Source organism: Scyliorhinus torazame, chromosome 20 (assembly GCF_047496885.1).
Source record: "Scyliorhinus torazame isolate Kashiwa2021f chromosome 20, sScyTor2.1, whole genome shotgun sequence".
In the NCBI taxonomy this organism is placed as follows: domain Eukaryota; kingdom Metazoa; phylum Chordata; class Chondrichthyes; order Carcharhiniformes; family Scyliorhinidae; genus Scyliorhinus; species Scyliorhinus torazame.
Genome location: NC_092726.1, coordinates 32,776,114 through 32,802,014, shown reverse-complemented (window position 1 = coordinate 32,802,014; position 25,901 = coordinate 32,776,114). Strand labels below are relative to the sequence as shown.

General features: G+C 52.3%; 9 non-coding genes across 9 annotated transcripts; all 9 read left to right on the top strand.

Annotated features, from left to right (window-relative positions):
* The first annotated feature begins 6,076 nt into the window (after positions 1 to 6,076).
* LOC140397331 (U2 spliceosomal RNA) lies at positions 6,077 to 6,260 on the top strand. The gene has a single exon (XR_011936821.1). It is a non-coding gene; the product is annotated as a U2 spliceosomal RNA (small nuclear RNA).
* A 6,149-nt stretch (positions 6,261 to 12,409) lies between these two features.
* Positions 12,410 to 12,594, top strand: LOC140397187 (U2 spliceosomal RNA). Its single transcript, XR_011936751.1, has one exon. It is a non-coding gene; the product is annotated as a U2 spliceosomal RNA (small nuclear RNA).
* Positions 12,595 to 19,068: 6,474 nt separating this feature from the next.
* LOC140397164 (U2 spliceosomal RNA) lies at positions 19,069 to 19,254 on the top strand. The gene has a single exon (XR_011936735.1). It is a non-coding gene; the product is annotated as a U2 spliceosomal RNA (small nuclear RNA).
* A 785-nt stretch (positions 19,255 to 20,039) lies between these two features.
* Positions 20,040 to 20,230, top strand: LOC140397485 (U2 spliceosomal RNA). The gene has a single exon (XR_011936921.1). It is a non-coding gene; the product is annotated as a U2 spliceosomal RNA (small nuclear RNA).
* Positions 20,231 to 21,015: 785 nt separating this feature from the next.
* Positions 21,016 to 21,206, top strand: LOC140397754 (U2 spliceosomal RNA). Its single transcript, XR_011937183.1, has one exon. It is a non-coding gene; the product is annotated as a U2 spliceosomal RNA (small nuclear RNA).
* Positions 21,207 to 21,991: 785 nt separating this feature from the next.
* LOC140397616 (U2 spliceosomal RNA) lies at positions 21,992 to 22,182 on the top strand. The gene has a single exon (XR_011937049.1). It is a non-coding gene; the product is annotated as a U2 spliceosomal RNA (small nuclear RNA).
* A 785-nt stretch (positions 22,183 to 22,967) lies between these two features.
* Positions 22,968 to 23,158, top strand: LOC140397644 (U2 spliceosomal RNA). Its single transcript, XR_011937077.1, has one exon. It is a non-coding gene; the product is annotated as a U2 spliceosomal RNA (small nuclear RNA).
* Positions 23,159 to 23,943: 785 nt separating this feature from the next.
* Positions 23,944 to 24,134, top strand: LOC140397764 (U2 spliceosomal RNA). Its single transcript, XR_011937192.1, has one exon. It is a non-coding gene; the product is annotated as a U2 spliceosomal RNA (small nuclear RNA).
* Positions 24,135 to 24,919: 785 nt separating this feature from the next.
* Positions 24,920 to 25,110, top strand: LOC140397742 (U2 spliceosomal RNA). Its single transcript, XR_011937171.1, has one exon. It is a non-coding gene; the product is annotated as a U2 spliceosomal RNA (small nuclear RNA).
* Positions 25,111 to 25,901: the final 791 nt, after the last annotated feature.

The following is a 25,901-nucleotide window of genomic DNA, read 5'->3' as shown; positions in this document are numbered from 1 at the left end:
CTGCTTTGGGGCGAAAATGTATAAAAGCAGAAAATGCCGCAAAACCTGGCTACCCCTTTTCTTTGTTGTCCAGTTGCCTCATCCTGACCAATTTAAAGCATTTCAAGTTCCAAAGCATTGCTAGCTTTTCTGCTGGCGGGAGCTTCGTGCACTTATGTTGCGAGCCGATGGACTCGAGGACTTTCGGCAGCCAGGCTCCGTTTTCAGCTGATATGCCGCACAGATTTCCTGCTGCTTTTTACAGGCCACTCACCCTCACCCTCGGATGCCGACTTGCCTTCTCCTCACTTCAGTTACCACATCCCTTCATCCTGCACAACGGGGAAGTGTGGCGACAGACTGAACGGCATCCTGTTTGGATGTAGGTACACCTTCACGGCGTCTCTTTTCGTTCTCCTGACTCCACGACCAACACGCCAGGGTGGAGCTCAGGGAGACTAGACATTGCCCTCTGTTGGATTCCGCCAGTACTTGCTGCTTGCACGGATTGCCCTTTGTTCGGCAAAGGTGGAGATTTCTTCGACTCCCTCCGTTGGGTGTCACAGGGCCTTCACAGCGTCTCCATTTCATCTGGTGACGACAGGGGACGGCTTGCCAGAGGATGTCTTCGTGTTGTGTTTTACTGGTTCTGCATGCACAGACTCCACCGTGCTCGGCCAAGCTGGCGGTTTCTTGACCAACAGTGAGCGTAGACTAAAAGTTCCAAAGCACAGTCGAGCGCAGCAAGGTGCACCTGAATGTCGGTGGACGAGGAGGACAAGAGCCATTGCCGGAAAATATGGGCTATCGCTTCCCGGTCTTTTGCCTAAGATCAAGAGTGGTCTCATTTGATTGAAGGAAGCGGAGGATTTCGATGTCGATCGCGGATTGGAGAACTCGGAGGGATTGAAGTTGTCCAAGAGGAAATGTTTGGAGCTTGGCTGCTATTGGTGTATCTACATGCTGGCCTAAACCTCTGGTTTATGCCTAACGCCGATACAGTTTCACACCCAACGTACGAGCTATGGATGCAGCTGCATCCCGACCACCAGGCTGGGGAGTGCGAAACACTGTCCGAGTCACAGTGAAGAAAACGGAAAGAGAGTCACCTTTGGATCGGATACTCTTCGTGAAGCGGGTGCTGCTCGAGTGTTGTGGGTTTAAAGCAACATAAATCTTCTGCTTGCAAAACTTCCCCAAGAATGGTTTCTTTGATGTCACCTTCAAGAGCGTCGCAGCGTGCATCAAATTCTTGAACGTCTTCAAGGAAAAAGGTAATCAGAGTCCCTTGTCGATCCTGACTGCGGAGCCTCTGTTTACGCTACCGGCACAGCGAAATCGGGTTGTTACACTGCACACGTACAACCCCCACGTCCCTGTGTCTGATGTGCTCACGTTCCTCGCCATGTACGCTGAGCTGAAAAGTGACAGCGTGCAAGTGAAAGACACCTTCGGCATCTGGACAAGTGAGCACCAGGTCAAGGTGACCCTAAGAACGGACAGCAAAGGAGCCATCCTGCATCCCCACTCCAATTTCGCTATTGGAGTAAATCGTGGCTACCTCTACTACTTGGGACAGCCACGGGTATGCCACACCTGTGGCAAAACGGGGCATGTTGCCGCAAACTGCAGTGTGACCTTCTGCAAAAACTGCAGGCAGGAGGGACACATGACTAAGGACTGCAAGGAAGACAAGTGCTGCAAACCTGTGTGGGGAGGCCGGCCATCTTTACAGGGCCTGCCCGAAACGCGGGGCGACATACGCTCAAATCATCAGCAGCGGAGTTAAAAAGGCGACCAGAGAGGAGGTGCATACACCCTCCACCGAAAAAGACACCACGGCTCAGAATGAGGAGAAGCAACAGAAGGGCCCCCAACAAAAAGAGGAGGCCCCAGCACCTCCTGACAACCCAACCCCAGCCCCATCTGATGAGGAACACTCAATGGAAGAGGGAGAGGATGGGACAAAGAATAAAGAGCCCTGGGAAACAGTGAACAGGGACAAACGAAAGAGAAAACAAAAAAACAAACTGAAGAACCCCCCGAGGGGTAGTGGCAAAACGCGACACCTCTCAGCCGGCGCACTTAGCGCCGACACCTCATCCGATGAGGGAAAACAGGACAAGAATCGGCCTCAAATAAAGAGGCAAAGCACCAACGTGGGACGGAAGGCACAGACCCCCCAGACCACCGACCGGGAAGAAAACAAGGTCACAGACCAACCCCCGATAGCAACGAGCAGCAACAGCCCAGGTGAAGACCGGCCTGCAACCCCAACACCTACTGACTGCCACGACGAACCCCAGGGCTACACCCCCCCCCCCCGCCCAATGCATCTGCATCAAAACCACGAGGCCAGGACGGACCAGAACAGCTTTCTCAGCCCTGCAACTGTGCTAAAGTTTGCGAGCACCACTGGCATGCTGGGCAACATTCAACAGCTGGAACAGCCAACTGTATAGACTCTGGACTCTTGAGACTGATAAATCTACCTTGTTATAATGGGTTTAAAAATTGCATCCATAAATGTTCGAAGCATCAAAGATACTTCGCGGTGTGTAGCCACACTCAACTATTTGGCAACTGTAAAAGCTGACCTACTGTTCCTGCAGGAGTGCGGAATTCCGCACCTCAGCAACTACAGGCGCTGGTCGAGTTGGTGGTCCATTTAGTCATGAGGAAACGACTGCCGCTCCTCTGGCCTGGGTATTCTGCTGCGGGGAGGCAACTTCAAAAAACCCCTCTCAGACTTATTAATGTGTACGCCCCGGCCGTAAAAAGTGAGCGGCTGGCAGTCCTTCAGCAACTCCCACTGCTGTTGCCCACCTCCAAGCTGGTCATCCTGGGTGGTGACTTCAACTGCATCATCGATGCGGCTGAACGATCCAGCAAAGCCGACAGCAAACTAGACGCTACGTCCAGACTCCTGATGGAAACGGTAAAAGACGCCAAGCTGCTCGACGTCTTCAGCAACCCTGCAGACGGCGCGCAGCGTAGATACACATGGTCACGGCCAGACGGGTCCGTCCGCTCCAGGATAGACTTCTTTTTTGTGTCCCGAGCTTTCACGGTCAGGTCCACCGACGTAACGCCGGTGTTCTACTCTGACCACTGCCTCCTACTGGCCGACTGCCACCTGCAGGAAGACCAGGGGGTAGGCAGGGGGACATGGGAGCTAAATGTAAAACTGCTGACCCCTGAGAACATCGAGGAACTCAGGAGGGATTACAAAGGTTGGAGAACCGTGAAACCCCTCTTTGAGGCCCCACATCTCTGGTGGGAAGCAATCAAGGGGAATATCAAGAGGTTTTTCATCCTCAAGGGCGTTCAAAAGGTGAGAGAGAGACGAGGGGTCATGTCCAGGCTCCAGAAAAGTATGCAAAATTTGCTCGACCTGCAGTCGATGGGGGTGGATGTCAAGGCGGATTTCCAAGAGGTGAAGAGCCAGCAAGCCTCGCTCTACACCTCGGAGGCCTCCAAGGTTATCTTCCGTTGCAGATTCCGCTCCGTGGAGCAGGACGAAAAGTGCTCACGCTTCTTCTTCCAAAAGGTGCACAGAGAGACATCTGCGATCAGCAGCCTGAAGGAAGAAGATGGCCCTGAAAAGTCATCGCAGTCTGACATCCTGAGGATCAGCCAATCCTTTTATGCCGGACTCTATGACCTGAAGCCAACAGATAGCCCTGTTTCCCAGACCTTCCTGTCGACTATCACGGAGGTCATAGGCGACAGCGAGCTGGAAAACCTGGACAAACCACTAACTCTGGACGAGCTGACAAAGGCCGCCAAGTCCTTCGAGGCGAGTAAAACACCCGGAAGCGACGGCTTACCGGTTGAGTAGTATTCGGCTCTGTGGGACTGGATCGGCACAGACCTGCTGGAAGTGTACGAGAGTATGCTTCTGGAAGGCAGCATGTCAGAATCCGTGAGGAAATGCATCATCACCCTCATCTACAAGCAGAAGGGGGAAAGGGAAGAAATTCGAAATTGGCGACCCATTTCACTGTTGAATGTGGACTACAAAATTCTAGCCAAGGTCATAGCCAATCGGGTCAGGTCTGCTCTGGAGTCGGTGATCCATCCTGACCAGACCTGTGTTGTACCCGGCAGGAAGATCTCTGATAGCCTCGCGCTACTCAGGGATACGATCGCCTACGTGCAGGACAGGGGGGTGGACACTTGCCTCATCAGCCTTGACCAGGAGAAGGCTTTTGACAGAATATCACACACCTACATGATGGATGTGCTCTCCAAAATGGGGTTTGGGGAGGGAATTCGCAATTGGATCAAACTGCTCTACACAAACATCTATAGCGCAGTCTCAATCAATGGGTGGGAATCAGAAAAGTTCCAGATCAAATCTGGAGTCAGGCAGGGCTGCCCTCTCTCCTCTGCCCTTTTTGTGTGCTGCATAGAACTTTTTGCGGAGTCCATCAGGAGGGATCCGGGCATAAGAGGAGTGACGATTCCAGGCAGTGGAGGCATGCAAGTCAAGGCCTCCCTGTACATGGACGACGTTGCCGTCTTCTGCTCGGATCCTGCGTCTGTGCGCAGGCTCTTGACCACCTGCGACCAGTTTGAACTGGCCTCTGGAGCCAAGGTAAACCGTGGCAAGAGCGAGGCCATGTTCTTTGGGAACTGGGCCGACCGGTCCTTTGTCCCCTTCACTGTCAGGTCAGATTACCTGAAGGTGCTGGGGATATGGTTCGGAGCTGCTGCGGCGTGCACCAAAAACTGGGAGGAGCGCATAGGAAAGGTAAGACAGAAACTGGGCTGGTGGGAGCAACGCTCCCTCTCCATTGCGGGCAAAACCCTGGTCATCAGGTGTGAGGTACTCTCGGTGCTACTGTACGTGACGCAGGTCTGGCCCATAACCCGACCCTACGCCACAGCAGTCACCCGGGCCATCTTCAAATTTATCTGGCGATCCAAGATGGACCGTGTCCGAAGGGACACCTTGTACAAACCTCTGGAGGAGGGAGGGCGGAACGTACCCAACGCCTCCCTCATCCTGTTGGCCACCTTTGTGTCCAGCTGCATCAAGCTGTGCGTGGACCCCCTGTATGCAAACACCAAGTTTCACTACATACTGAGGTCCTACCTGTCCCCGGTGTTACGAAGGATGGGCCTGGCCTCATTGCAGCGGAACGCTCCAAGTAGTTGGACCGTACCGTACCACCTGTCCTTCGTGGAAAAGTTTTTGAAGAAAAACACCTTTGACCACAAGGCAATGAAGCAGTGGTCAGCACGTAATGTCCTCGAGGCCCTCAGGGAAAAGGAGATCGTGGAGGACGTTGGATGGTTCCCTGAGCAGACTGCCAGAGTCATCTGGCAGAACGCCTCATCACCAGAACTTTCAAACAAGCACCAAGACCTAGCTTGGCTGGTGGTGAGAAGCGCCCTCCCTGTCAGATTCTTCATGCACACCCGAAGGCTCTGCACCAATGCACGCTGCCCTCGGAGTGGCTGTGGGGGAAATGAGACGGTCACACACCTCCTTGTGGAATGTGCCTTTGCAAAGAAGGTCTGGAGAGAGATGCAGTGGTATTTGTCAAGGTTTATCCCAAACAGATCTGTGACACAGGACTCTGTGCTCTACGGGCTGTTTCCAGGGACACACACCGAGACAAATATCAACTGCTGCTGGAAGGTCATCAACTCGGTAAAAGACGCTCTTTGGTCTGCCCGAAACTTGCTGATCTTCCAGTGCAAAGAATTGTCCTCGACCGAGTGTCGCAGACTGGCACATTCCAAGGTCCAGGACTACGTGCTGAGGGACGCACTCAAGCTTGGGGCAGCTGCCGCCAAGGCGCAATGGGGAAAGACCACTGTGTAAAGTCTTTCCAGCAAATGTACACCGAGGGGCGGGTAACAGTGTAAAGCCCCTCGGTCGGGGCAACCAACACTCCAATGTACAAAACAAACTGGCACTGTAAATATTTAAGAAGGAATTGTAATGTAAAGAGTGATATGTGTATGACAATATCAAAATTGAATGGAAGAAAGTCAAGGCAACATGTAACCCTGCCGGAAATGTACAGTCAAGACAATTTGAAATGTTTCTGTAATGCTCATGATAATTTTTTATGAATAAAGTATATTTTTTTGGAAAAAAAAAAAAAAAAAATTCTGTTCTTATCAGTTTAATATCTGATATGTCTTCAATCTGAGGACCGAATATTAAATTGATTTTTGGGACTCGGAGATGGTGCAGGGGCTTGTTCCTTCCGCTCCACGCATCACCCTGGTCTTGGAGTGCTTCCAGGAATGGTGCCCTCTCCCCGCTTTGGGGCGAAAATGTATAAAAGCAGAAAATGCCGCAAAACCTGGCTACCCCTTTTCTCTGTTGTCCAGTTGCCTCATTCTGACCAATTTAAGGCATTTCAAGCTCCAAAGCATTGCTAGCTTTTCGGCTGGCGGGAGCTTCGTGCACGAATGTTGCGAGCCGTTGGACTCGCGGACTTGCGGCAGCCAGGCTCCGTTTTCAGCTGATATGCCGCACAGATTTCCTGCTGCTTTTTACAGGCCACTCACCTTCACCCTCGGATGCCGACTTACCTTCTCCTCACTTCAGTTACCACATCCCTTCATCCTGCACAACGGGGAAGTGTGGCGACAGACTGAACGGCATCCTGTTTGGATGTAGGTACACCTTCACGGCGTCTCTTTTCGTTCTCCTGACTCCACGACCAAAACGCCAGGGTGGAGCTCAGGGAGACTAGACATTGCCCTCTGTTGGATTCCGCCAGTACTTGCTGCTTGCACGGATTGCCCTTTGTTCGGCAAAGGTGGAGATTACTTCGACTCCCTCCGTTGGGTGTCACTGGGCCTTCACAGCGTCTCCATTTCATCTGGTGACGACAGGGGACGGCTTGCCAGACGATGTCTTCGTGTTGTGTTTTACTGGTTCTGCATGCACAGACTCCACCGTGCTCGGCCAAGCTGGAGGTTTCTTGACCAACAGTGAGCGTAGACTAAAAGTTCCAAAGCACAGTCTAGCGCAGCAAGGTGCACCTGAATGTCGGTGGACGAGGAGGACAAGAGCCATTGCAGGAAAATATGGGCTATCGCTTCTCCGCCTTTTGGCTAAGATCAAGTGTAGTCTCATTTGATCGAGGGAAGCTGAGGATTTCGATGACGATCGTGGATTGGAGAACTCGGAGGGATTGAAGACGTCAAAGAAGAAACGTTTGGAGCTTGGCTGCTATTGGTGGATCTACATGCTGGCCTAAACCTCGGGTTTAGGCCGAACGCCGATACAGTTTCACACCCAACGTACAAGCTATGGATGCAGCTGCATCCCGACCACCAGGCTGGGGAATGCGAAACACTGTCTGAGTCACAGTAAAGAAAACGGAGGGAAAGTCACCTTTGGACCGGAAACACTTCGTGAAGAGGGTGCTGCTCGAGTGTTGTGGGTTTAAAGCAACAGAGATCTTCTGCTTGCAAAACTTCCCCAAGAATGGTTTCTTTGATGTCACCTTCAAGAGCGTCGCAGCGTGCATCAAATTCTTGAACGTCTTCAAGGAAAAAGGTAACCAGAGTCCCCTGTCGATCCTGACTGCGGAGCCTCTGTTTACGCTACCGGCACAGCGAAATCGGGTTGTTACACTGCACACGTACAAACCCCACGTCTCTGTGTCTGATGTGCTCACGTTCCTCGCCAGGTACGCTGAGCTGAAAAGTGACAGCGTGCAAGTGAAAGACACCTTCGGCATCTGGACAAGTGAGCACCAGGTCAAGGTGACCCTAAGAACGGACAGCAACGGAGCCATCCTGCATCCCCCCTCCAATTTCGCTATTGGAGTAAATCGTGGCTACCTCTACTACGTGGGACAGCCACGAGTATGCCACACCTGTGGCAAAACGGGGCATGTTGCCGCAAACTGCAGTGTGACCTTCTGCAAGAACTGCAGGCAGGAGGGAGACACGACTAAGGACTGCAAGGAAGACAAGTGCTGCAACCTGTGTGGGGAGGCCGGCCATCTTTACAGGGCCTGCCCGAAACGCGGGGCGACATATGCACAGATCAAAAGCAGCGGAGTCAAAAGGCGACCAGAGAGGAGGTGCATACACCCTCCACCGAAAAAGACACCACGGTTCAGAATGAGGAAAAGCAACAGAAGGGCCCCCAACAAAAAGAGGAGGCCCCAGCACCTCCTGACAACCCAACCCCAGCCCCATCTAATGAGGAACACTCAATGGAAGAGGAAGAGGATGGGACAAAGAATAAAGAGCCCTGGGAAACCGTGAACAGGGACAAACGAAAGAGAAAACAAAAAAACAAACTGAAGAACCCCCTGAGGGGTAGTGGCAAAAAGCGACACCTCTCAGCCGGCGCACTTAGTGCCGACACCTCATCCGATGAGGGAAAACAGGGCAAGAATCGGCCTCAGATAAAGAGGCAAAGCACCAACGTGGAACGGAAGGCACAGACCCCCCAGACCACCGACCGGGAAGGAAACAAGGTCACAGACCAACCCCCGATAGTAACGAGCAGCAACAACCCAGGTGAAGACCGGCCTGCAACCCCAACACCTACTGACTGCCATGACGAACGCCAGGGCTACATCACCCCCCCAATGCATCTACATCAAAATCACGGGGCCAGTACGGACCAGAACAGCTTTCTCAGCCCTGCAACTGTGCTAAAGTTTGCGAGCACCACCGGCATGCTGGGGAACATCGAACAGCTGGAACAGCCAACTGTATAGACTCTGGACTCTTGAGACTGGTAAATCTATCTTTTTTATAATGGGTTTAAAAATTGCATCCATAAATGTGCGAAGCATCAAAGATACTTCGCGGTGTGTAGCCACACTCAACTATTTGGCAAATGTAAAAGCTGACCTACTGTTCCTGCAGGAGTGCGGAATTCCGCACCTCAGCAACTACAGGCGCTGGTCGAGCTGGTGGTCCCACGGGCCATCCATCTGGTCAGGAGGAAACGACTGCCGCTCCTCCGGCCTGGGTATTCTGCTGCGGGGAGGCAACTTCACCATCTCCGACGTTAAGGAGGTGGTGGGCGGGCGCCTCCTCGTAGCAGACGTGAAATACAAAAACACCCCTCTCAGACTTATTAATGTGTACGCCCCGGCCGTAAAAAGTGAGCGGCTGGCAGTTCTTCAGCAACTCCCACTGCTGTTGGCCACCTCCAAGCCGGTCATTCTGGGTGGTGACTTCAACTGCATCATCGATGCGGCTGGACGATCCAGCAAAGCCGACAGCAAACTAGACGCTACGTCCAGACTCCTGATGGAAACGGTAAAAGACGCCAAGCTGCTCGACGTCTGCAGCAACCCTGCAGACGGCGCGCAGCGTAGATACACATGGTCACGGCCAGACGGGTCCGTCCGCTCCAGGATAGACTTCTTTTTTGTGTCCCGAGCTTTCACGGTCAGGTCCACCGACGTAACGCCGGTGTTCTTCTCTGACCACTGCCTCCTACTGGCCGACTGCCACCTGCAGGAAGACCAGGGGGTAGGCAGGGGGACGTGGAAGCTAAATGTAAAACTGCTGACCCCTGAGAACATCGAGGAACTCAGGAGGGATTACAAAGGTTGGAGAACCGTGAAACCCCTCTTTGAGGCCCCACATCTCTGGTGGGAAGCAATCAAGGGGAATATCAAGAGGTTTTTCATCCTCAAGGGCGTTCAAAAGGTGAGAGAGAGACGAGGGGTCATGTCCAGGCTCCAGAAAAGTATGCAAAATTTGCTCCAGCTGCAGTCGATGGGGGTGGATGTCAAGGAGGATCTCCAAGAGGTGAAGAGCCAGCAAGCCTCGCTCTACACCTCGGAGGCCTCCAAGGTTATCTTCCGTTCCAGAGTCCGCTCCGTGGAGCAGGACGAAAAGTGCTCACGCTTCTTCTTCCAAAAGGTGCACAGAGACACCTCTGTGATCAGCAGCCTGAAGGAAGAAGATGGCTCTGAAAAGTCATCGCAGTCTGACATCCTGAGGATCAGCCAATCCTTTTATGCCGGACTGTATGACCTGAAGCCAACAGATAGCACTGTTTCCCAGACCTTCCTGTCGACTATCACGGAGGTCATAGGCGACAGCGAGCTGGAAAACCTGGACAAACCACTAACTCTGGACGAGCTGACAAAGGCCGCCAAGTCCTTCGAGACGAGTAAAACTCCCGGAAGCGACGGCTTACCGGTTGAGTTGTATTCGGCTCTGTGGGACTGGATGGGCCCAGACCTGCTGGAAGTGTACGAGAGTATGCTTCTGGAAGGCAGCATGTCAGAGTCCATGAGGAAAGGCATCATCACCCTCATCTACAAGCAGAAGGGGGAAAGGGAAGAAATTCGAAATTGGCGACCCATTTCACTGTTGAATGTGGACTACAAAATTCTAGCAAAGGTCATCGCCAATCGGGTCAGGTCTGCTCTGGAGTCGGTGATCCACCCTGACCAGACCTGTGCTGTACCCGGCAGGAAGATCTCTGATAGCCTCGCGCTACTCAGGGATACGATCGCCTACGTGCAGGACAGGGGGGTGGACACTTGCCTCATCAGCCTTGACCAGGAGAAGGCTTTTGACAGAATATCGCACACCTACATGATGGATGTGCTCTCCAAAATGGGGTTTGGGGAGGGAATTCGCAATTGGATCAAACTGCTCTACACAAACATCTATAGCGCAGTCTCAATCAATGGGTGGGAATCAGAAAAGTTCCAGATCAGATCTGGAGTCAGGCAGGGCTGCCCTCTCTCCTCTGCCCTTTTTGTGTGCTGCATAGAACCTTTTGCCGAGTCCATCAGGAGGGATCCGGGTATAAGAGGAGTGACGATCCCAGGCAGTGGAGGCATGCAAGTCAAGGCCTCCCTGTACATGGACGACGTTGCCGTCTTCTGCTCGGATCCTGCGTCTGTACGCAGGCTCTTAACCACCTGCGACCAGTTTGAACTGGCCTCTGGAGCCAAGGTAAACCGGGGCAAGAGCGAGGCCATGTTCTTTGGGAACTGGGCCGACCGGTCCTTTGTCCCCTTCACTGTCAGGTCAGATTACCTGAAGGTGCTGGGGATATGGTTCGGAGCTGCTGGGGCGTGCACCAAAAACTGGGAGGAGCGCCTAGGAAAGGTAAGACAGAAACTGGGCTGGTGGGAGCAACGCTCCCTCTCCATTGCGGGCAAAACCCTGGTCATCAGGTGTGAGGTACTCTCGGTGCTACTGTACGTGGCGCAGGTCTGGCCCATAACCCGACCCTACGCCACAGCAGTCACCCGGGCCATCTTCAAATTTATCTGGCGATCCAAGATGGACCGTGTCCGAAGGGACACCATGTACAAACCTGTGGAGAAGGGAGGGCGGAACGTACCCAACGCCTCCCTCATCCTGTTGGCCACCTTTGTGTCCAGCTGCATCAAGCTGTGCGTGGACCCCCAGTATGCAAACACCAAGTGTCACTACATACTGAGGTTCTACCTGTCCCCGGTGTTGCGAAGGATGGGCCTGGCCTCATTGCCGCGGAACGCTCCAAGTAGTTGGACCGTACCGTACCACCTGTCCTTTGTGGAAAAGTTTTTGAAGGAAAACACCTTTGACCACAAGGCAATGAAGCAGTGGTCAGCACGTAATGTCCTCGAGGCCCTCAGGGAAAAGGAGACCGTGGAGGACGTTGGATGGTTCCCTGAGCAGACTGCCAGAGTCATCTGGCAGAACGCCTCATCACCAGAACTTTCAAACAAGCACCAAGACCTAGCTTGGCTGGTGGTGAGAAAGGCCCTCCCTGTCAGATTCTTCATGCACACCCGAAGGCTCTGCACCAATGCACGCTGCCCTCGGAGTGGCTGTGGGGGAAATGAGACGGTCACACACCTCCTTGTGGAATGTGCCTTTGCAAAGAAGGTCTGGAGAGAGATGCAGTGGTATTTGTCAAGGTTTATCCCAAACAGATCTGTGACACAGGACTCTGTGCTCTACGGACTGTTTCCAGGGACACACACCGAGACAAATATCAACTGCTGCTGGAAGGTCATCAACTCGGTAAAAGGCGCTCTTTGGTCTGCCCGAAACTTGCTGATCTTCCAGTGCAAAGAATTGTCCTCGACCGAGTGTTGCAGACTGGCACATTCCAAGGTCCAGGACTACGTGCTGAGGGACGCACTCAAGCTTGGGGCAGCTGCCGCCAAGGCGCAGTGGGGAAAGACCACTGTGTAAAGTCTTTCCAGCAAATGTACACCGAGGGGCGCGTAACAGTGTAAAGCCCCTCGGTCTGGGCAACCAACACTCCAATGTATAAAACAAACATGACACTGTAAATATTTAAGAAGGAATTGTAATGTAAAGAGTGATATGTGTGTGACAATATCAAAACTGAATGAAAGAAAGTCAAAGTCAAGGCAACATGTAACCCTGCCGGAAATGTACAGTCAAGACAATTTGAAATGTTTCTGTAATGCTCATGATAAATTTTTATGATTAAAGTATATTTTTTTGAAAAAAAAAAAAAAAAAAAAATCTGTTCTTATCAGTTTAATATCTGATATGTCCTCAATCTGGGGACCGAAAGTTAAATTGATTTTTAGTACTCGGAGATGGTTCAGGGGCTTGCTCCTTCCGCTCCACGCATCAACCTGGTCTTGCAGTGCTTCCAGGAATGGTGCCTTCACTCTGCTTTGGGGCGAAAATGTATAAAAGCAGAAAATGCCGCAAAACCTGCCTACCCCTTTTCTCTGTTGTCCAGTTGCTTCGTCCTGACCAATTTAAGGCATTTCAAGCTCCAAAGCATTGCTAGCTTTTCTGCTGGCGGGAGCTTCGTGCACTAATGCTGCGAGCCGATGGACTCGAGGACTTTCGGCAGCCAGGCTCCGTTTTCAGCTGATATGCCGCACAGATTTCCTGCTGCTATTTACAGGCCACTCACCCTCACCCTCGGATGCCGACTTGCCTTCTCCTCACTTCAGTTACCACATCCCTTCATCCTGCACAACGGGATAGTGTGGCGACAGACTGAACGGCATCCTGTTTGGATGTAGGTATACCTTCACGGCGTCTCTTTTAGTTCTCCTGACTCCACGACCAACACGCCAGGGTGGAGCTCAGGGAGACTCGACATTGCCCTCTGTTGGATTCCGCCAGTACTTGCTGCTTGCACGGATTGCCCTTTGTTCGGCAAAGGTGGAGATTACTTCGACTCCCTCCGTTGGGTGTCACTGGGCCTTCACAGCGTCTCCATTTCATCTGGTGACGACAGGGGACGGCTTGCCAGACGATGTCTTCGTGTTGTGTTTTACTGGTTCTGCATGCACAGACTCCACCGTGTTCGGCCAAGCTGGAGGTTTCTTGACCAACAGTGAGCGTAGACTAAAAGTTCCAAAGCACAGTCGAGCGCAGCAAGGTGCACGTGAATGTCGGTGGACGAGGAGGACAAGAGCCATTGCCGGAAAATATGGGCTATCGCTTCTCGGTCTTTTGGCTAAGATCAAGTGTAGTCTCATTTGTTTGAGAGAAGCTGAGGATTTCGTTGTCGATTGTGGATTGGAGAACTCGGAGGGATTGAAGTCGTCAAAGAGGAAACGTTTGGAGCTTGGCTGCTATTGGTGGATCTACATGCTGGCCTAAACCTTGGGTTTAGGCTTAACGCCGATACATTTCCACACCCAACGTACGAGCTATGGATGCAGCTGCATCCCGACCACCAGGCTGGGGAGTGCGAAACACTGTCCGAGTCACAGTGAAGAAAACGGAGGGAGAGTCACCTTTGGACCGGAAACACTTCGTGAAGAGGGTGCTGCTCGAGTGTTGTGGGTTTAAAGCAACAGAGATCTTCTGCTTGCAAAACTTCCCCAAGAATGGTTTCTTTGATGTCACCTTCAAGAGCGTCGCAGCGTGCATCAAATTCTTGAACGCCTTCAAGGAAAAAGGTGACCAGAGTCCCCTGTCGATCCTGACTGCGGAGCCTCTGTTTACGCTACCGGCACAGCGAAATCGGGTTGTTACACTGCACACGTACAACCCCCACGTCCCTGTGTCTGATGTGCTCACGTTCCTCGCCAGGTATGCTGAGCTGAAAAGTGACAGCGTGCAAGTGAAAGACACCTTCGGCATCTGGACAAGTGAGCACCAGGTCAAGGTGACCCTAAGAACGGACAGCAACGGAGCCATCCTGCATCCCCCCTCCAATTTCGCTATTGGAGTAAATCGTGGCTACCTCTACTACGTGGGGCAGCCACGAGTATGCCACACCTGTGGCAAAACGGGGCATGTTGCCGCAAACTGCAGTGTGACCTTCTGCAAGAACTGCAGGCAGGAGGGACACATGACTAAGGACTGCAAGGAAGACAAGTGCTGCAACCTGTGTGGGGAGGCCGGCCATCTTTACAGGGCCTGCCCGAAACGCGGGGCGACATATGCACAGATCATCAGCAGCGGAGTCAAAAAGGCGACCAGAGAGGAGGTGCATACACCCTCCACCGAAAAAGACACCACGGTTCAGAATGAGGAAAAGCAACAGAAGGGCCCCCAACAAAAAGAGGAGGCCCCAGCACCTCCTGACAACCCAACCCCAGCCCCATCTGATGAGGAACACTCAATGGAAGAGGAAGAGGATGGGACAAAGAATAAAGAGTCCTGGGTAACCGTGAACAGGGACAAACGAAAGAGAAAACAAAAAAACAAACTGAAGAACCCCCTGAGGGGTAGTGGCAAAAAGCGACACCTCTCAGCCGGCGCACTTAGCGCCGACACCTCATCCGATGAGGGAAAACAGGACAAGAATCGGCCTCAAATAAAGAGGCAAAGCACCAACGTGGAACGGAAGGCACAGACCCCCCAGACCACCGACCGGGAAGGAAACAAGGTCACAGACCAACCCCCGATAGTAACGAGCAGCAACAACCCAGGTGAAGACCGGCCTGCAACCCCAACACCTACTGACTGCCATGACGAACGCCAGGGCTACATCACCCCCCCCAATGCATCTGCATCAAAATCACGGGGCCAGTACGGACCAGAACAGCTTTCTCAGCCCTGCAACTGTGCTAAAGTTTGCGAGCACCACCGGCATGCTGGGGAACATCGAACAGCTGGAACAGCCAACTGTATAGACTCTGGACTCTTGAGACTGGTAAATCTATCTTTTTTATAATGGGTTTAAAAATTGCATCCATAAATGTGCGAAGCATCAAAGATACTTCGCGGTGTGTAGCCACACTCAACTATTTGGCAAATGTAAAAGCTGACCTACTGTTCCTGCAGGAGTGCGGAATTCCGCACCTCAGCAACTACAGGCGCTGGTCGAGCTGGTGGTCCCACGGGCCATCCATCTGGTCAGGAGGAAACGACTGCCGCTCCTCCGGCCTGGGTATTCTGCTGCGGGGAGGCAACTTCACCATCTCCGACGTTAAGGTGGTGGTGGGCGGGCGCCTCCTCGTAGCAGACGTGAAGTACAAAAACACCCCTCTCAGACTTATTAATGTGTACGCCCCGGCCGTAAAAAGTGAGCGGCTGGCAGTTCTTCAGCAACTCCCACTGCTGTTGGCCACCTCCAAGCCGGTCATCCTGGGTGGTGACTTCAACTGCATCATCGATGCGGCTGGACGATCCAGCAAAGCCGACAGCAAACTAGACGCTACGTCCAGACTCCTGATGGAAACGGTAAAAGACGCCAAGCTGCTCGACGTCTGCAGCAACCCTGCAGACGGCGCGCAGCGTAGATACACATGGTCACGGCCAGACGGGTCCGTCCGCTCCAGGATAGACTTCTTTTTTGTGTCCCGAGCTTTCACGGTCAGGTCCACCGACGTAACGCCGGTGTTCTTCTCTGACCACTGCCTCCTACTGGCCGACTGCCACCTGCAGGAAGACCAGGGGGTAGGCAGGGGGACGTGGCAGCTAAATGTAAAACTGCTGACCCCTGAGAACATCGAGGAACTCAGGAGGGATTACAAAGGTTGGAGAACCGTGAAACCCCTCTTTGAGGCCTCACATCTCTGGTGGGAAGCAATCAAGGGGAATATCAAGAGGTTTTTCATCCTCAAGGGCGTTCAAAAGGTGAGAGAGAGACGAGGGGTCATGTCCAGGCTCCAGAAAAGTATGCAAAATTTGCTCCAGCTGCAGTCGATGGGGGTGGATGTCAAGGAGGATCTCCAAGAGGTGGAGAGCCAGCAAGCCTCGCTCTACACCTCGGAGGCCTCCAAGGTTATCTTCCGTTCCAGAGTCCGCTCCGTGGAGCAGGACGAAAAGTGCTCACGCTTCTTCTTCCAAAAGGTGCACAGAGACACCTCTGTGATCAGCAGCCTGAAGGAAGAAGATGGCTCTAAAAAGTCATCGCAGTCTGACATCCTGAGGATCAGCCAATCCTTTTATGCCGGACTGTATGACCTGAAGCCAACAGATAGCACTGTTTCCCAGACTTTCCTGTCGACTATCACGGAGGTCATAGGCGACAGCGAGCTGGAAAACCTGGACAAACCACTAACTCTGGACGAGCTGACAAAGGCCGCCAAGTCCTTCGAGACGAGTAAAACTCCCGGAAGCGACGGCTTACCGGTTGAGTTGTATTCGGCTCTGTGGGACTGGATGGGCCCAGACCTGCTGGAAGTGTACGAGAGTATGCTTCTGGAAGGCAGCATGTCAGAGTCCATGAGGAAAGGCATCATCACCCTCATCTACAAACAGAAGGGGGAAAGGGAAGAAATTCGAAATTGGCGACCCATTTCACTGTTGAATGTGGACTACAAAATTCTAGCAAAGGTCATCGCCAATCGGGTCAGGTCTGCTCTGGAGTCGGTGATCCACCCTGACCAGACCTGTGCTGTACCCGGCAGGAAGATCTCTGATAGCCTCGCGCTACTCAGGGATACGATCGCCTACGTGCAGGACAGGGGGGTGGACACTTGCCTCATCAGCCTTGACCAGGAGAAGGCTTTTGACAGAATATCGCACACCTACATGATGGATGTGCTCTCCAAAATGGGGTTTGGGGAGGGAATTCGCAATAACATAGAACATACAGTGCAGAAGGAGGCCATTCGGCCCATCGAGTCTGCACCGACCCACATTAATCCCTCACTTCCACCTTATCCCCGCAACCCAATAACCCCTCCCAATCCTTATGGACACTACGGGTAATTTAGCATGGCCAATCCACCTAACCTGCACGTCTTTGGACTGTGGGAGGAAACCGGAGCACCCGGAGGAAACCCACGCGGACACGGGGAGAACGTGCAAACTCCGCACAGACAGTGACCCAGCAGGGAATCGAACCTGGGACCCTGGCGCTGTGAAGCCACAGTGCTAATCACTTGTGCTACCGTGCTGCCCAAAATTGGATCAAACTGCTCTACACAAACATCTATAGCGCAGTCTCAATCAATGGGTGGGAATCAGAAAAGTTCCAGATCAGATCTGGAGTCAGGCAGGGCTGCCCTCTCTCCTCTGCCCTTTTTGTGTGCTGCATAGAACCTTTTGCCGAGTCCATCAGGAGGGATCCGGGTATAAGAGGAGTGACGATCCCAGGCAGTGGAGGCATGCAAGTCAAGGCCTCCCTGTACATGGACGACGTTGCCGTCTTCTGCTCGGATCCTGCGTCTGTACGCAGGCTCTTAACCACCTGCGACCAGTTTGAACTGGCCTCTGGAGCCAAGGTAAACCGGGGCAAGAGCGAGGCCATGTTCTTTGGGAACTGGGCCGACCGGTCCTTTGTCCCCTTCACTGTCAGGTCAGATTACCTGAAGGTGCTGGGGATATGGTTCGGAGCTGCTGGGGCGTGCACCAAAAACTGGGAGGAGCGCATAGGAAAGGTAAGACAGAAACTGGGCTGGTGGGAGCAACGCTCCCTCTCCATTGCGGGCAAAACCCTGGTCATCAGGTGTGAGGTACTCTCGGTGCTACTGTACGTGGCGCAGGTCTGGCCCATAACCCGACCCTACGCCACAGCAGTCACCCGGGCCATCTTCAAATTTATCTTGCGATCCAAGATGGACCGTGTCCGAAGGGACACCATGTACAAACCTCTGGAGAAGGGAGGGCGGAACGTACCCAACGCCTCCCTCATCCTGTTGGCCACCTTTGTGTCCAGCTGCATCAAGCTGTGCGTGGACCCCCAGTATGCAAACACCAAGTGTCACTACATACTGAGGTTCTACCTGTCCCCGGTGTTGCGAAGGATGGGCCTGGCCTCATTGCCGCGGAACGCTCCAAGTAGTTGGACCGTACCGTACCACCTGTCCTTTGTGGAAAAGTTTTTGAAAGAAAACACCTTTGACCACAAGGCAATGAAGCAGTGGTCAGCACGTAATGTCCTCGAGGCCCTCAGGGAAAAGGAGACCGTGGAGGACGTTGGATGGTTCCCTGAGCAGACTGCCAGAGTCATCTGGCAGAACGCCTCATCACCAGAACTTTCAAACAAGCACCAAGACCTAGCTTGGCTGGTGGTGAGAAAGGCCCTCCCTGTCAGATTCTTCATGCACACCCGAAGGCTCTGCACCAATGCACGCTGCCCTCGGAGTGGCTGTGGGGGAAATGAGACGGTCACACACCTCCTTGTGGAATGTGCCTTTGCAAAGAAGGTCTGGAGAGAGATGCAGTGGTATTTGTCAAGGTTTATCCCAAACAGATCTGTGACACAGGACTCTGTGCTCTACGGACTGTTTCCAGGGACACACACCGAGACAAATATCAACTGCTGCTGGAAGATCATCAACTCGGTAAAAGACGCTCTTTGGTCTGCCCGAAACTTGCTGATCTTCCAGTGCAAAGAATTGTCCTCGACCGAGTGTTGCAGACTGGCACATTCCAAGGTCCAGGACTACGTGCTGAGGGACGCACTCAAGCTTGGGGCAGCTGCCGCCAAGGCGCAATGGGGAAAGACCACTGTGTAAAGTCTTTCCAGCAAATGTACACCGAGGGGCGCGTAACAGTGTAAAGCCCCTCGGTCTGGGCAACCAACACTCCAATGTATAAAACAAACATGACAATGTAAATATTTAAGAAGGAATTGTAATGTAAAGAGTGATATGTGTATGACAATATCAAAATTGAATGAAAGAAAGTCAAGGCAACATGTAACCCTGCCGTAAATGTACAGTCAAGACCATTTGAAATGTTTCTGTAATGCTCACGATAAATTTTTATGAATAAAGTATATTTTTTTGAAAAAAAAAATAAAAAAAAAAATCTGTTCTTATCAGTTTAATATCTGATATGTTCTCAATTTGGGGACCGAATATTAAATTGATTTTTAGGACTCGGAGATGGTTCAGGGGCTTGCTCCTTCCGCTCCACGCATCAACCTGGTCTTGCAGTGCTTCCAGGAATGGTGCCTTCACCCTGCTTTGGGGCTAAAATGTATAGAAGCAGAAAATGCCGCAAAACCTGACTACCCCTTTTCTTTGTTATCCAGTTGCCTCATCCTGACCAATTTAAGGCATTTCAAGCTCCAAAGCATTGCTAGCTTTTCTGCTGGCGGGATCTTCGTGCACGAATGTTGCGAGCCGATGGACTCGCGGACTCGCGGCAGCCAGGCTCCGTTTTCAGCTGATATGCCACACAGATTTCCTGCTGCTTTTTACAGGCCACTCACCTTCACCCTCGGATGCCGACTTGCCTTCTCCTCACTTCAGTTACCACATCCCTTCATCCTGCACAACAGGATAGTGTGGCGACAGACTGAACGGCATCCTGTTTGGATGTAGGTATACCTTCACGGCGTCTCTTTTAGTTCTCCTGACTCCACGACCAACACGCCAGGGTGGAGCTCAGGGAGACTAGACATTGCCCTCTGTTGGATTCCGCCAGTACTTGCTGTTTGCACGGATTGCCCTTTGTTCGGCAAAGGTGGAGATTACTTCGACTCCCTCTGTTGGGTGTCACTGGGCCTTCACAGCGTCTCCATTTCATCTGGTGACGACAGGGGACGGCTTGCCAGACGATGTCTTCGTGTTGTGTTTTACTGGTTCTGCATGCACAGACTCCACCGTGCTCGGCCAAGCTGGAGGTTTCTTGACCAACAGTGAGCGTAAACTAAAAGTTCCAAAGCACAGTCGAGCGCAGCAAGGTGCACTTGAATGTCGGTGGACGAGGAGGACAAGAGCCATTGCCGGAAAATATGGGCTATCGCTTCTCGGCCTTTTGGCTCAGATCAAGTGTAGTATCTGTTCTTATCAGTTTAATATCTGATATGTCCTCAATCTGGGGACCGAATATTAAATTGATTTTTAGGACTCGGAGATGGTTCAGGGGCTAGCCCCTTTCGCTCCACGCATCAACCTGGTCTTGCAGTGCTTCCAGGAATGGTGCCTTCACCCTGCTTTGGGGCGAAAATGTATAAAAGCAGAAAATGCCGCAAAACCTGACTACCCCTTTTCTTTGTTATCCAGTTGCCTCATCCTGACCAATTTAAGGCATTTCAAGCTCCGACGCATTGCTTGCTTTTCTGCTGGCGGGAGCTTCGTGCACGAATGTTGCGAGCCGATGGACTCGCGGACTTGCGGCAGCCAGGCTCCGTTTACAGCTGATATGCCGCACAGATTTCCTGCTGCTTTTTACAGGCCACTCACCTTCACCCTCGGATGCCGACTTGCCTTCTCCTCACTTCAGTTACCACATCCCTTCATCCTGCACAACGGGGAAGTGTGGCGACAGACTGAACGGCATCCTGTTTGGATGTAGGTACACCTTCACGGCGTCTCTTTTAGTTCTCCTGACTCCACGACCAACACGCCAGGGTGGAGCTCAGGGAGACTAGACATTGCCCTCTGTTGGATTCCGCCAGTACTTGCTGTTTGCACGGATTGCCCTTTGTTCGGCAAAGGTGGAGATTACTTCGACTCCCTCTGTTGGGTGTCACTGGGCCTTCACAGCGTCTCCATTTCATCTGGTGACGACAGGGGACGGCTTGCCAGACGATGTCTTCGTGTTGTGTTTTACTGGTTCTGCATGCACAGACTCCACCGTGCTCGGCCAAGCTGGAGGTTTCTTGACCAACAGTGAGCGTAGACTAAAAGTTCCAAAGCACAGTCGAGCGCAGCAAGGTGCACCTGAATGTCGGTGGACGAGGAGGACAAGAGCCATTGCAGGAAAATATGGGCTATCGCTTCTCGGCCTTTTGGCTCAGATCAAGTGTAGTATCTGTTCTTATCAGTTTAATATCTGATATGTTCTCAATCTGGGGACCGAATATTAAATTGATTTTTAGTACTCGGAGATGGTTCAGGGGCTAGCTTCTTCCGGTCCACGCATCAACCTGGTCTTGCAGTGCTTTCAGGAATGGTGCCTTCACCCTGCTTTGGGGCGAAAATGTATAAAAGCAGAAAATGCCGCAAAACCTGGCTACCCCTTTTCTTTGTTATCCAGTTGCCTCATCCTGACCAATTTAAGGCATTTCAAGCTCCAAAGCATTGCTAGCTTTTCTGCTGGCGGGAGCTTCGTGCACGAATGTTGCGAGCCGATGGACTCGCGGACTTGCGGCAGCCAGGCTCCGTTTTCAGCTGATATGCCACACAGATTTCCTGCTGCTTTTTACAGGCCACTCACCTTCACCCTCGGATGCCGACTTGCCTTCTCCTCACTTCAGTTACCACATCCCTTCATCCTGCACAACGGGGAAGTGTGGCGACAGACTGAACGGCACCCTGTTTGGATGTAGGTACACCATCACGGCGTCTCTTTTAGTTCTCCTGACACCACGACCAACACGCCAGGGTGGAGCTCAGGGAGATTAGAGATTGCGCTCTGTTGGATTCCGCCAGTACTTGCTGTTTGCACGGATTGCCCTTTGTTCGGCAAAGGTGGAGATTACTTCGACTCCCTCCGTTGGATGTCACTGGGCCTTCACAGCGTCTCCATTTCATCTGGTGACGACAGGGGACGGCTTGCCAGACGATGTCTTCGTGTTGTGTTTTACTGGTTCTGCATGCACAGACTCCACCGTGCTCGGCCAAGCTGGAGGTTTCTTGACCAACAGTGAGCGTAGACTAAAAGTTCCAAAGCACAGTCGAGCGCAGCAAGGTGCACCTGAATGTCGGTGGACGAGGAGGACAAGAGCCATTGCCGGAAAATATGGGCTATCGCTTCTCGGCCTTTTGGCTCAGATCAAGTGTAGTATCTGTTCTTATCAGTTTAATATCTGATATGTCCTCAATCTGGCGACCGAATATTAAATTGATTTTTAGGAGTCGGGGATGGTTCAGGGGCTTGCTCCTTCCGCTCCACGCATCAACCTGGTCTTGCAGTGCTTCCAGGAATGGTGCTTTCACCCTGCTTTGGGGCGATAATGTATAAAAGCAGAAGATGCCGCAAAACCTGCCTACCCCTTTTCTTTGTTGTCCAGTTGCCTCATCCTGACCAATTTAAAGCATTTCAAGTTCCAAAGCATTGCTAGCTTTTCTGCTGGCGGGAGCTTCGTGCACTTATGTTGCGAGCCGATGGACTCGAGGACTTTCGGCAGCCAGGCTCCGTTTTCAGCTGATATGCCGCACAGATTTCCTGCTGCTTTTTACAGGCCACTCACCCTCACCCTCGGATGCCGACTTGCCTTCTCCTCACTTCAGTTACCACATCCCTTCATCCTGCACAACGGGATAGTGTGGCGACAGACTGAACGGCATCCTGTTTGGATGTAGGTATACCTTCACGGCGTCTCTTTTAGTTCTCCTGACTCCACGACCAACACGCCAGGGTGGAGCTCAGGGAGACTAGACATTGCCCTCTGTTGGATTCCGCCAGTACTTGCTGCTTGCACGGATTGCCCTTTGTTCGGCAAAGGTGGAGATTACTTCGACTCCCTCTGTTGGGTGTCACTGGGCCTTCACAGCGTCTCCATTTCATCTGGTGACGACAGGGGACGGCTTGCCAGACGATGTCTTCGTGTTGTGTTTTACTGGTTCTGCATGCACAGACTCCACCGTGCTCGGCCAAGCTGGAGGTTTCTTGACCAACAGTGAGCGTAGACTAAAAGTTCCAAAGCACAGTCGAGCGCAGCAAGGTGCACCTGAATGTCGGTGGACGAGGAGGACAAGAGCCATTGCAGGAAAATATGGGCTATCGCTTCTCGGCCTTTTGGCTCAGATCAAGTGTAGTATCTGTTCTTATCAGTTTACTATCTGATATGTCCTCAATCTGGGGACCGAATATTAAATCGAATTTTAGCACTCGGAGATGGTTCAGGGGCTTGCTCCTTCCGCTCCACGCATCAACCTGGTCTTGCAGTGCTTCCAGGCATGGTGCCTTCACCCTGCTTTGGGGCGAAAATGTATAAAAGCAGAAAATGCCGCAAAACCTGGCTACCCCTTTTTTTTGTTATCCAGTTGCCTCATCCTGACCAATTTAAGGCATTTCAAGCTCCAAAGCATTGCTAGCTTTTCTGCTGGCGGGAGCTTCGTGCACTTATGTTGCGAGCCGATGGACTCGAGGACTTTCGGCAGCCAGGCTCCGTTTTCAGCTGATATGCCGCACAGATATCCTGCTGCTTTTTACAGGCCACTCACCCTCACCCTCGGATGCCGACTTGCCTTCTCCTCACTTCAGTTACCACATCCCTTCATCCTGCACAACGGGATAGTGTGGCGACAGACTGAACGGCATCCTGTTTGGATGTAGGTATACCTTCACGGCGTCTCTTGTGGTTCTCCTGACTCCACGACCAACACGCCAGGGTGGAGCTCAGGGAGACTAGACATTGCCCTCTGTTGGATTCCGCCAGTACTTGCTGCTTGCACGGATTGCCCTTTGTTCGGCAAAGGTGGAGATTACTTCGACTCCCTCCGTTGGATGTCACTGGGCCTTCACAGCGTCTCCATTTCATCTGGTGACGACAGGGGACGGCTTGCCAGACGATGTCTTCGTGTTGTGTTTTACTGGTTCTGCATGCACAGACTCCACCGTGCTCGGCCAAGCTGGAGGTTTCTTGACCAACAGTGAGCGTCGACTAAAAGTTCCAAAGCACAGTCGAGCGCAGCAAGGTGCACCTGAATGTCGGTGGACGAGGAGGACAAGAGCCATTGCCGGAAAATATGGGCTATCGCTTCTCGGCCTTTTGGCTCAGATCAAGTGTAGTATCTGTTCTTATCAGTTTAATATCTGATATGTCCTCAATCTGGGGACCGAATATTAAATTGATTTTTATGAGTCGGAGATGGTTCAGGGGCTTGCTCCTTCCTCTCCACGCATCAACCTGGTCTTGCAGTGCTTCCAGGAATGGTGCCTTCACCCTGCTTTGGGGCGAAGATGTATAAAAGCAGAAAATGCCGCAAGACCTGCCTACCCCTTTTCTTTGTTGTCCAGTTGCCTCATCCTGACCAATTTAAAGCATTTCAAGTTCCAAAGCATTGCTTGCTTTTCTGCTGGCGGGAGCTTCGTGCACTTATGGTGCGAGCCGATGGACTCGAGGACTTTCGGCAGCCAGGCTCCGTTTTCAGCTGATACGCCGCACAGATTTCCTGCTGCTTTTTACAGGCCACTCACCCTCACCCTCGGATGCCGACTTGCCTTCTCCTCACTTCAGTTACCACATCCCTTCATCCTGCACAACGGGATAGTGTGGCGACAGACTGAACGGCATCCTGTTTGGATGTAGGTATACCTTCACGGCGTCTCTTTTAGTTCTCCTGACTCCACGACCAACACGCCAGGGTGGAGCTCAGGGAGACTAGACATTGCCCTCTGTTGGATTCCGCCAGTACTTGCTGTTTGCACGGATTGCCCTTTGTTCGGCAAAGGTGGAGATTACTTCGACTCCCTCTGTTGGGTGTCACTGGGCCTTCACAGCGTCTCCATTTCATCTGGTGACGACAGGGGACGGCTTGCCAGACGATGTCTTCGTGTTGTGTTTTACTGGTTCTGCATGCACAGACTCCACCGTGCACGGCCAAGCTGGAGGTTTCTTGACCAACAGTGAGCGTAGACTAAAAGTTCCAAAGCACAGTCGAGCGCAGCAAGGTGCACCTGAATGTCGGTGGACGAGGAGGACAAGAGCCATTGCAGGAAGATATGGGCTATCGCTTCTCGGCCTGTTGGCTCAGACCAAGTGTAGTATCTGTTCTTATCAGTTTAATATCTGATATGTCCTCAATCTGGGGACCGAAAGTTAAATTGATTTTTAGTACTCGGAGATGGTTCAGGGGCTTGCTCCTTCCGCTCCACGCATCAACCTGGTCTTGCAGTGCTTCCAGGAATGGTACCTACACCCTGCTTTGGGGCGAAAATGTATAAAAGCAGAAAATGCCGCAAAACCTGCCTACCCCTTTTCTTTGTTGTCCAGTTGCTTCATCCTGACCAATTTAAGGCATTTCAAGCTCCAAAGCATTGCTAGCTTTTCTGCTGGCGGGAGCTTCGTGCACTAATGCTGCGAGCCGATGGACTCGAGGATTTTCGGCAGCCAGGCTCCGTTTTCAGCTGATATGCCACACAGATTTCCTGCTGCTATTTACAGGCCACTCACACTCACCCTCGGATGCCGACTTGCCTTCTCCTCACTTCAGTTACCACATCCCTTCATCCTGCACAACGGGATAGTCTGGCGACAGACTGAACGGCATCCTGTTTGGATTTAGGTATACCTTCACGGCGTCTCTTTTAGTTCTCCTGACTCCACGACCAACACGCCAGGGTGGAGCTCAGGGAGATTAGACATTGCCCTCTGTTGGATTCCGCCAGTACTTGCTGCTTGCACGGATTGCCCTTTGTTCGGCAAAGGTGGAGATTACTTCGAGTCCCTCCGTTGAGTGTCACTGGGCCTTCACAGCGTCTCCATTTCATCTGGTGACGACAGGGGACGGCTTGCCAGACGATGTCTTCGTGTTGTGTTTTACTGGTTCTGCATGCACAGACTCCACCGTGCTCGGCCAAGCTGGAGGTTTCTTGACCAACAGTGAGCGTAGACTAAAAGTTCCAAAGCACAGTCGAGCGCAGCAAGGTGCACCTGAATGTCGGTGGACGAGGAGGACAAGAGCCATTGCCGGAAAATATGGGCTATCGCT